General features: G+C 39.9%; 1 long non-coding RNA gene across 1 annotated transcript; it reads right to left on the minus strand.

Annotated features, from left to right (window-relative positions):
* Positions 1–5,441: 5,441 nt before the first annotated feature.
* LOC146754634 (uncharacterized) lies at positions 5,442–7,297 on the minus strand. Its single transcript, XR_014939019.1, has 2 exons — positions 6,154–7,297; positions 5,442–5,921 (listed from the first exon to the last, which is right to left on the minus strand). It is a non-coding gene; the product is annotated as an uncharacterized LOC146754634 (long non-coding RNA).
* Between the last annotated feature and the right edge of the window lie 533 nt (positions 7,298–7,830).

Below are 7,830 nucleotides of genomic sequence, written 5' to 3' on the forward strand. Positions count from 1 at the left end.
CGATTTGTTTGCTTTCACAAGCGGCGGAGCCGAGGGGCGGGGGGGGGGGGGGGGGAAGCAGTGAGGGGGGGCAGAGCGGGGGTTTGCGTTCTCTTGCTGGCACTTAAACTTTTCTGGCTAGAGCAGGTCACATTCAGTATTTTAACTCACTGTTCTTCTGTAATCTTTTTCCCGTTTTTTTTTTTGTTTTTTTTTTTTTTTTTCACAATTCCACTACTCGAACCCTCAATTACACTTCCATGTAACATTAATAATTCCACTTCCATATAGCATTCATGTTTACACATCCCTATAACATTAACAGTTCCATACACCATTTGCATTTATACTTTCACATACCATAAACATTTAACAATCACAAAGACAGTGACAATAATCAATACAGTTTATCCTAAGCATTCTTCCTCTCCTCCAAGTTGTCAGCAGGAGTTTAACCGACTCCAACTCGGGCTGCCGTGGCTCGCTCGACAGCTGGTCTTGTATCCGCTTCAGAGACTCCACTCCAGCCCGGGGCCCCCTGACCGGGCCCCCAATTAACGATAAAAAGGAATGCCTCCCTTATCTTTGACCAATCCGAGACTTGGTCGCTCTTGTTCTCCCCTCTCCCTCCCCCCAGGTAGAGCTGGACCAGCAGCCCACCCTCTTGGGGAAGGGTTATGATGACTAGGAACGCCTCTGCCTCCGCCCCCGCTGATGAGGATTGGCTTCCATCTTGGTTAGTCCTATCCACCCCGCCCCCCGGGGCGGAACCACACCCACAACCCATCCCATCTCGAGGAAAGGACCCATCCTCCCGCCCCTGCTCACTCCCCTTCCCCACCCCCAAGGATGGGCGAAGGAGTGCAGAAGATACCGGTTGCTTTGGATACCAATATGGGGCCTCAGAGGAAGGATTCTCCTGGTCAAGAGATAAGGATGTGGAATGTGTGGAATGCTGCTGGACGGGGCCATCTGCTCGTTGTTCAGCCGGAGTGATGGGTGCGGTCTGGATGGCTCCCGCCACCTTGTCTTTGTCTTTCAAATCCTCACATCTGCAAGAGAAAAGGCCTCCCGACCCAATTCCCAAAGCAGCCCCAAGCCGAGTCTTCCCTTCTTTCCGAGCCGCTTTCAGCGCCCCAAGCACCAACCCCCACGTTTTGAACTCAGCATCTTTCTGCTCATTCATTGCGCGCTCACAGAGCGAAAAAGTTAAAGAGTCCCGCTTATTGTGATCCAAAATCACCCGAGGAGAGGAAAGCTCCCTCTCCTTTTCAAGACAACTAATGACGACTGCAATGTCCTTCTTAGAAGGCGTAGCTTTCCTACCATAGTAGGTTTTACAAAGTTGCAATACTACTCTAATGACGGAATACATTTACCCAGAGACCTGAAGTCTTCCTGGTCTTCTACGAACTATCGGCCGTAGGATAGGCGCAGCGCTGCATTCCCGTTTGCACCCCACCGAGAGTGCTTCCACGGGCTCGAACCGTGGATACCGCGTCCGTCAGCGCGGTTTTAGCAATCGCACACTCACCTCCAGGACTTTTCCTCACACGGGGCACCATTTGTTACCTCGATCTGGTAACCTGGAAAGTCAAGTCCCTTTGTGAATGTGTATCGACGGCCCCGACCAAGTCACAGCTGTTTGTTACACCATTATGGTGAGCGGTAAAATGGCGTTTATTGGAATGTGAGGGTCCCTTATATAGGTATCCAGTTTCATCCTTATCTTTTATACATATGCATGACCCAGCAGGGGAGGGCCTATCACGTTACATCCCGAGGGTCCGATTTCGCCTAATACAACAGAGAGAACTTTTATTTCCGGGATAGGTACTGATATTTGTGTGACATTCTTCTAAAATTTGTCAGAAATCGATATTTCTGTTGGAAATGTCCTTATTTTGAAGAGGGAAAGAGGTATTCCAATAACAGTGTTTCATATGTTGCTACAAGGGACCATTTGTAGAGAAAAAGATTTCTATTGGGGATGAAAACCACTTTTTTGGGTAGAAAATGCTACTTGTAATGATGAAAAGCTTTGTATTGGTAAGAAAAAGAATTTTTGGCAAGATTCAAGAGTGATACCTGAGAGAGAACACATTTTTTTCTGGTGTAAGTATTGATATTAGTGTGAAATACATCGGAAATTTGTCTGAAATGGATAATTCTTATGTTAATGTCATTATTTTGTAGGGGAAGACAGATATTCTGGAATCAATGAGTCATAATTTGTTACAAAGCATCCTTTTAAAGAGAATGTGTCTTCTTTTGGGGATGAAAACCAGTAATTTAGGGAGAAATTGCTATTTGTAGGGATGAAAAGCATTAGTTTGGGAAGAAAACCATAGTTTTGCAAGGATGAAGAGCGATACCTAAGAGTGTACTTTTCATTTCTGGGATAAGTGTCGATATTCATGTGACCTACTTCTAAAATTTGTCAGAAATCGATATTTCTGTTGGAAATGTCATTCTTTTTTAGATGAAAAGAGTTATTCTGGAAAAAGTGTGTCATATATGGCTACAAACGATAATTTTGTAGAGAAATCGATTTCTTTTGAAGATGAAAACCACCTTTACGTTTAGAAAATGCTGTTTGTAGATATGAAAAACATTATTTTGGTAAGAAAACCATATTTTTGCAAGGGTAAAGAGTGATACCTAAGAGAGACCTTTTTATTTCTGGTATAAATATTGATATTCCTGTGAATTTTTTCTAAAATCTGTCAGAAAAGGATATATCTGTTGGAAATGTCCTTATTTTGTAGAGGAGAAAAGGTATTTCTGTTAGTAACGTCCTCAATTTGTAGAAGAGAAAAGGTATTGAGGAAACAATGTGTCATATTTTCCTACCAAGCTTCATTTTGTAGAGAAAATGTCTTCTTTTTGAAATGAAAACAAGTATTTCTGGGAAACAACGCTATTTTAAAGGGATAAAAAGCATTATTTTGGTGAGAAAACCATGTCCTTGCAAGGATAAAGAATGATTCTTAGGAGAGAACTTTTATTTCCGGGATAGGTACTGATATTTGTGTGACATTCTTCTAAAATTGGTCAGAAATGGTTATTTCTGTTGGAAATGTCTTTATTTTGAAGAGGGAAAGAGGTATTCCAATAACAGTGTTTCATATGTTGCTACAAGGGACCATTTGTAGAGAAAACGATTTCTATTGGGGATGAAAACCACTTTTTTGGGTAGAAAATGCTACTTGTAATGATGAAAAGCTTTGTATTGGTAAGAAAAAGAATTTTTGGCAAGATTCAAGAGTGATACCTGAGAGAGAACACATTTTTTTCTGGTGTAAGTATTGATATTAGTGTGAAATACATCGGAAATTTGTCTGAAATGGATAATTCTTATGTTAATGTCATTATTTTGTAGGGGAAGACAGATATTCTGGAATCAATGAGTCATAATTTGTTACAAAGCATCGTTTTAAAGAGAATGTGTCTTCCTTTGGGGATGAAAACCAGTAATTTAGGGAGAAATTGCTATTTGTAGGGATGAAAAGCATTAGTTTGGGAAGAAAACCATAGTTTTGCAAGGATGAAGAGTGATACCTAAGAGTGTACTTTTCATTTCTGGGATAAGTGTCGATATTCATGTGACCTACTTCTAAAATTTGTCAGAAATCGATATTTCTGTTGGAAAAGTCATTCTTTTTTAGATGAAAAGAGTTATTCTGGAAACAGTGTGTCATATATGGCTACAAACGATAATTTTGTAGAGAAATCGATTTCTTTTGAAGATGAAAACCACCTTTACGTTTAGAAAATGCTGTTTGTAGAGATGAAAAACATTATTTTGGTAAGAAAACCATATTTTTGCAAGGGTAAAGAGTGATACCTAAGAGAGACCTTTTTATTTCTGGTATAAGTATTGATATTCCTGTGAATTTTTTCTAAAATCTGTCAGAAAAGGATATATCTGTTGGAAATGTCCTTATTTTGTAGAGGAGAAAAGTTATTTCCGTTAGTAACGTCCTCAATTTGTAGAAGAGAAAAGGTATTGTGGAAACAATGTGTCATATTTTGCTACAAAGCATCATTTTGTAGAGAAAATGTCTTCTTTTAGAAATGAAAACAAGTATTTCTGGGAATCAACGCTATTTTAAAGGGATAAAAAGCATTATTTTGGTGAGAAAACCATGTCCTTGCAAGGATAAAGAATGATTCTTAGGAGAGTACATTTATTTCCGGGATAGGTACTGATATTTGTGTGACATTCTTCTAAAATTTGTCAGAAATCGATATTTCTGTTGGAAATGTCCTTATTTTGAAGAGGGAAAGAGGTATTCCAATAACAGTGTTTCATATGTTGCTACAAGGGACCATTTGTAGAGAAAACGATTTCTATTGGGGATGAAAACCACTTTTTTGGGTAGAAAATGCTACTTGTAATGATGAAAAGCTTTGTATTGGTAAGAAAAAGAATTTTTGGCAAGATTCAAGAGTGATACCTGAGAGAGAACACATTTTTTTCTGGTGTAAGTATTGATATTAGTGTGAAATACATCGGAAATTTGTCTGAAATGGATAATTCTTATGTTAATGTCATTATTTTGTAGGGGAAGACAGATATTCTGGAATCAATGAGTCATAATTTGTTACAAAGCATCGTTTTAAAGAGAATGTGTCTTCTTTTGGGGATGAAAACCAGTAATTTAGGGAGAAATTGCTATTTGTAGGGATGAAAAGCATTAGTTTGGGAAGAAAACCATAGTTTTGCAAGGATGAAGAGTGATACCTAAGAGTGTACTTTTCATTTCTGGGATAAGTATTGATATTCATGTGACCTACTTTTAAGATTTGTCAGAAATCGATATTTCTGTTGGAAATGTCATTTTTTTTTTGAAGAAAAGAGTTATTCTGGAAACAATGTGTCATATTTGGCTACAAACGATAAATTTGTAGAGAAATCGATTTCTTTTGAAGATGAAAACCACCTTTACGTTTAGAAAATTCTGTTTGTGGAGATGAAAAACATTATTTTGGTAAGAAAACCATATTTTTGCAAGGGTAAAGAGTGATACCTAAGAGAGACCTTTTTATTTCTGGTATAAGTATTGATATTCCTGTGAATTTTTTCTAAAATCTGTCAGAAAAGGATATATCTGTTGGAAATGTTCTTATTTTGTAGAGGAGAAAAGGTATTTCCGTTAGTAACGTCCTCAGTTTGTAGAAGAGAAAATGTATTGTGGAAACAGTGTGTCATATCTTGCTACAAAGCTTCATTTTGTAGAGAAAATGTCTTCTTTTGGGGATGAAAACCAGTATTTCTGGGAAACAACGCTATTTTAAAGGGATAAAAAGCATTATTTTGGTGAGAAAACCATGTCCTTGCAAGGATAAAGAATGATTCTTAGGAGAGATGTTACCTCAATCTGGTAACCTGGAACGTCAAGTCCCTTTGTGAATGTGTATCGACGGCCCCGACCAAGTCACAGCTGTTTGTTACACCATTATGGTGAGCGGTAAAATGGCGTTTATTGGAATGTGAGGGTCCCTTATATAGGTATCCAGTTTCATCCTTATCTTTTATACATATGCATGACCCAGCAGGGGAGGGCCTATCACGTTACATCCCGAGGGTCCGATTTCGCCTAATACAACATCTCCCTCTCCCCATGCTTAACAAAACCATGCCCCGTTACAACGCAAGCGCCGATCCTAATCCTAATATATAAAGGTGTTAGTACTTATATAAATTTTTGTGGTGAGTTATTTAAAAAGTGACGTAAACATGCAGAGGTATGTGGTGCAGTGTGTAATAACGTTAGTGGTTCTTTAGTTAGTATTTTCAAGGCATCTTGGGCTATATTATACAGTTCATCCTTCTGCTCAAAGCTTCTCATATATCTGCTGGAACTCCATTTTCTCATTCAAAGTCCTTGCACCTGTGCCTCTTGAGCCAGCAGCAGGAAATCCATTGCAGCTTTATTCTGTAAAACAGTATGCCTGAAAGAAAAGTACTCAGCTTTCCATTAGTTTTCTGTTTCTCCCAGACCGCCCTTTTGGGTGATCACTGCATCAGATTTTACTTTTCTCGATGGGATCCATAAAATTTTTCCCGATTCTCTGTCCTTTACTGTGGCATAACCTCTTCGTTCAAAATGATTGATTGCATAATGTGCTGTGCCAATACTTCTGCCTGCTGGGCTACCAGGATCCTACCTCTGTGACCTTCCCGCTCCCCAAGGACACCTATCTTGTCCTTCAGGAGACGGTTGGCCCTTTCCACAATTGCTTGTCCCTGGGAATTCCCAGGGATGCCTGTTGAATGAGATATTCCCCAATGCTCATTGAGTAGATCTCGAGATGAAGCACGAGCCATTGTCTGTCTTGATGTGTTGCAGCACACCAAGGACCATGATGGCAGTGGCCCAGTGTCGCTGAGCTGCAGGGGACTTAAATGTTAACATAACCATCACTCAATCAAAACCTTCACTGATAATACACTAAACAGAAGATTACATGTAACGTCATAATTTTTTGAGTTGACATATACACACTCATTCAAGCATTCATTTTAGACAATTCTATAAATGAAAATTTCTAAGCTAATGTATTATTACTTATCAACAACTATGAGGTGGAAAACCACCAAAAGGAGAGAGAAGGAACACAGTAGTGGTGGATGCGATAGGCAGTGCCTGCAGGGCGTCCCCTGCTTCAAAGTACACTTTGCCTTTCTCACCCATCACAGATTCTCTCCTGTGCAGGCTTTTTTCACATGTGCCCCATATATGCATGGCCAGTGCATGATACAGAGCCCAGGTGGAACACCTGTTCTTAAAAGATAACAAACCACTATATTAGATCTCTCTACAATACAAACTACTCAGAAAAGTTATTAACAGCTATAGTCACTTATTTCTATTGTTACTTGCTTCACCCTTAGCTCCCTTCTTTTTTCTTTTAATTGGTAAGCTTTTTCTTGTTGACCTACTCCTACTATAGTTACAAAAATCATCTATGGGTAGTATAGTAATTCTTGATGCAGTACAGAGTGAGATGCACCTGAAACTGTCAGAAAACAAATATCTTTGCACTGCTGTGAGCACATTGCATTCAGCCCACTACGGGCAAAACTCATCCTGGGATCTTCAGGACCTGCTCTAGTAAAGCTGCCACCGTTCCATCCAACTCCACCACCACAATTCCCCCTCCATACAATTTCAAGCTCCATCAACAAATTTGTCCAAGTCCCTACCCTAATTCCCTCAATGTGTATATTATTGGGAGAAAATGAGGACATTCTTGCTCGACTAGGAAGAGATACTTCTAATGTCTTGCTTTTGTCCCCATTCGGAAGTAACGATTTGTTTGCTTTCACAAGCGGCGGAGCCGAGGGGCGGGGGGGGGGGGGGGGGGTAAGCAGTGAGGGGGGGCAGAGCGGGGGTTTGCGTTCTCTTGCTGGCACTTAAACTTTTCTGGCTAGAGCAGGTCACATTCAGTATTTTAACTCACTGTTCTTCTGTAATCTTTTTCCCGTTTTTTGTTTTTTTTTTTTTTTTTTTTTTCACAATTCCACTACTCGAACCCTCAATTACACTTCCATGTAACATTAATAATTCCACTTCCATATAGCATTCATGTTTACACATCCCTATAACATTAACAGTTCCATACACCATTTGCATTTATACTTTCACATACCATAAACATTTAACAATCACAAAGACAGTGACAATAATCAATACAGTTTATCCTAAGCATTCTTCCTATCCTCCAAGTTGTCAGCAGGAGTTTAACCGACTCCAACTCGGGCTGCCGTGGCTCGCTCGACAGCTGGTCTTGTATCCGCTTCAGAGACTCCACTCCAGCCCGGGGCCCCCTGACCGGGCCCCC

Source organism: Coturnix japonica, chromosome W (genome assembly GCF_054131305.1).
Source record: "Coturnix japonica strain WE chromosome W, WE-NBRP24, whole genome shotgun sequence".
Lineage (NCBI taxonomy): Eukaryota > Metazoa > Chordata > Aves > Galliformes > Phasianidae > Coturnix > Coturnix japonica.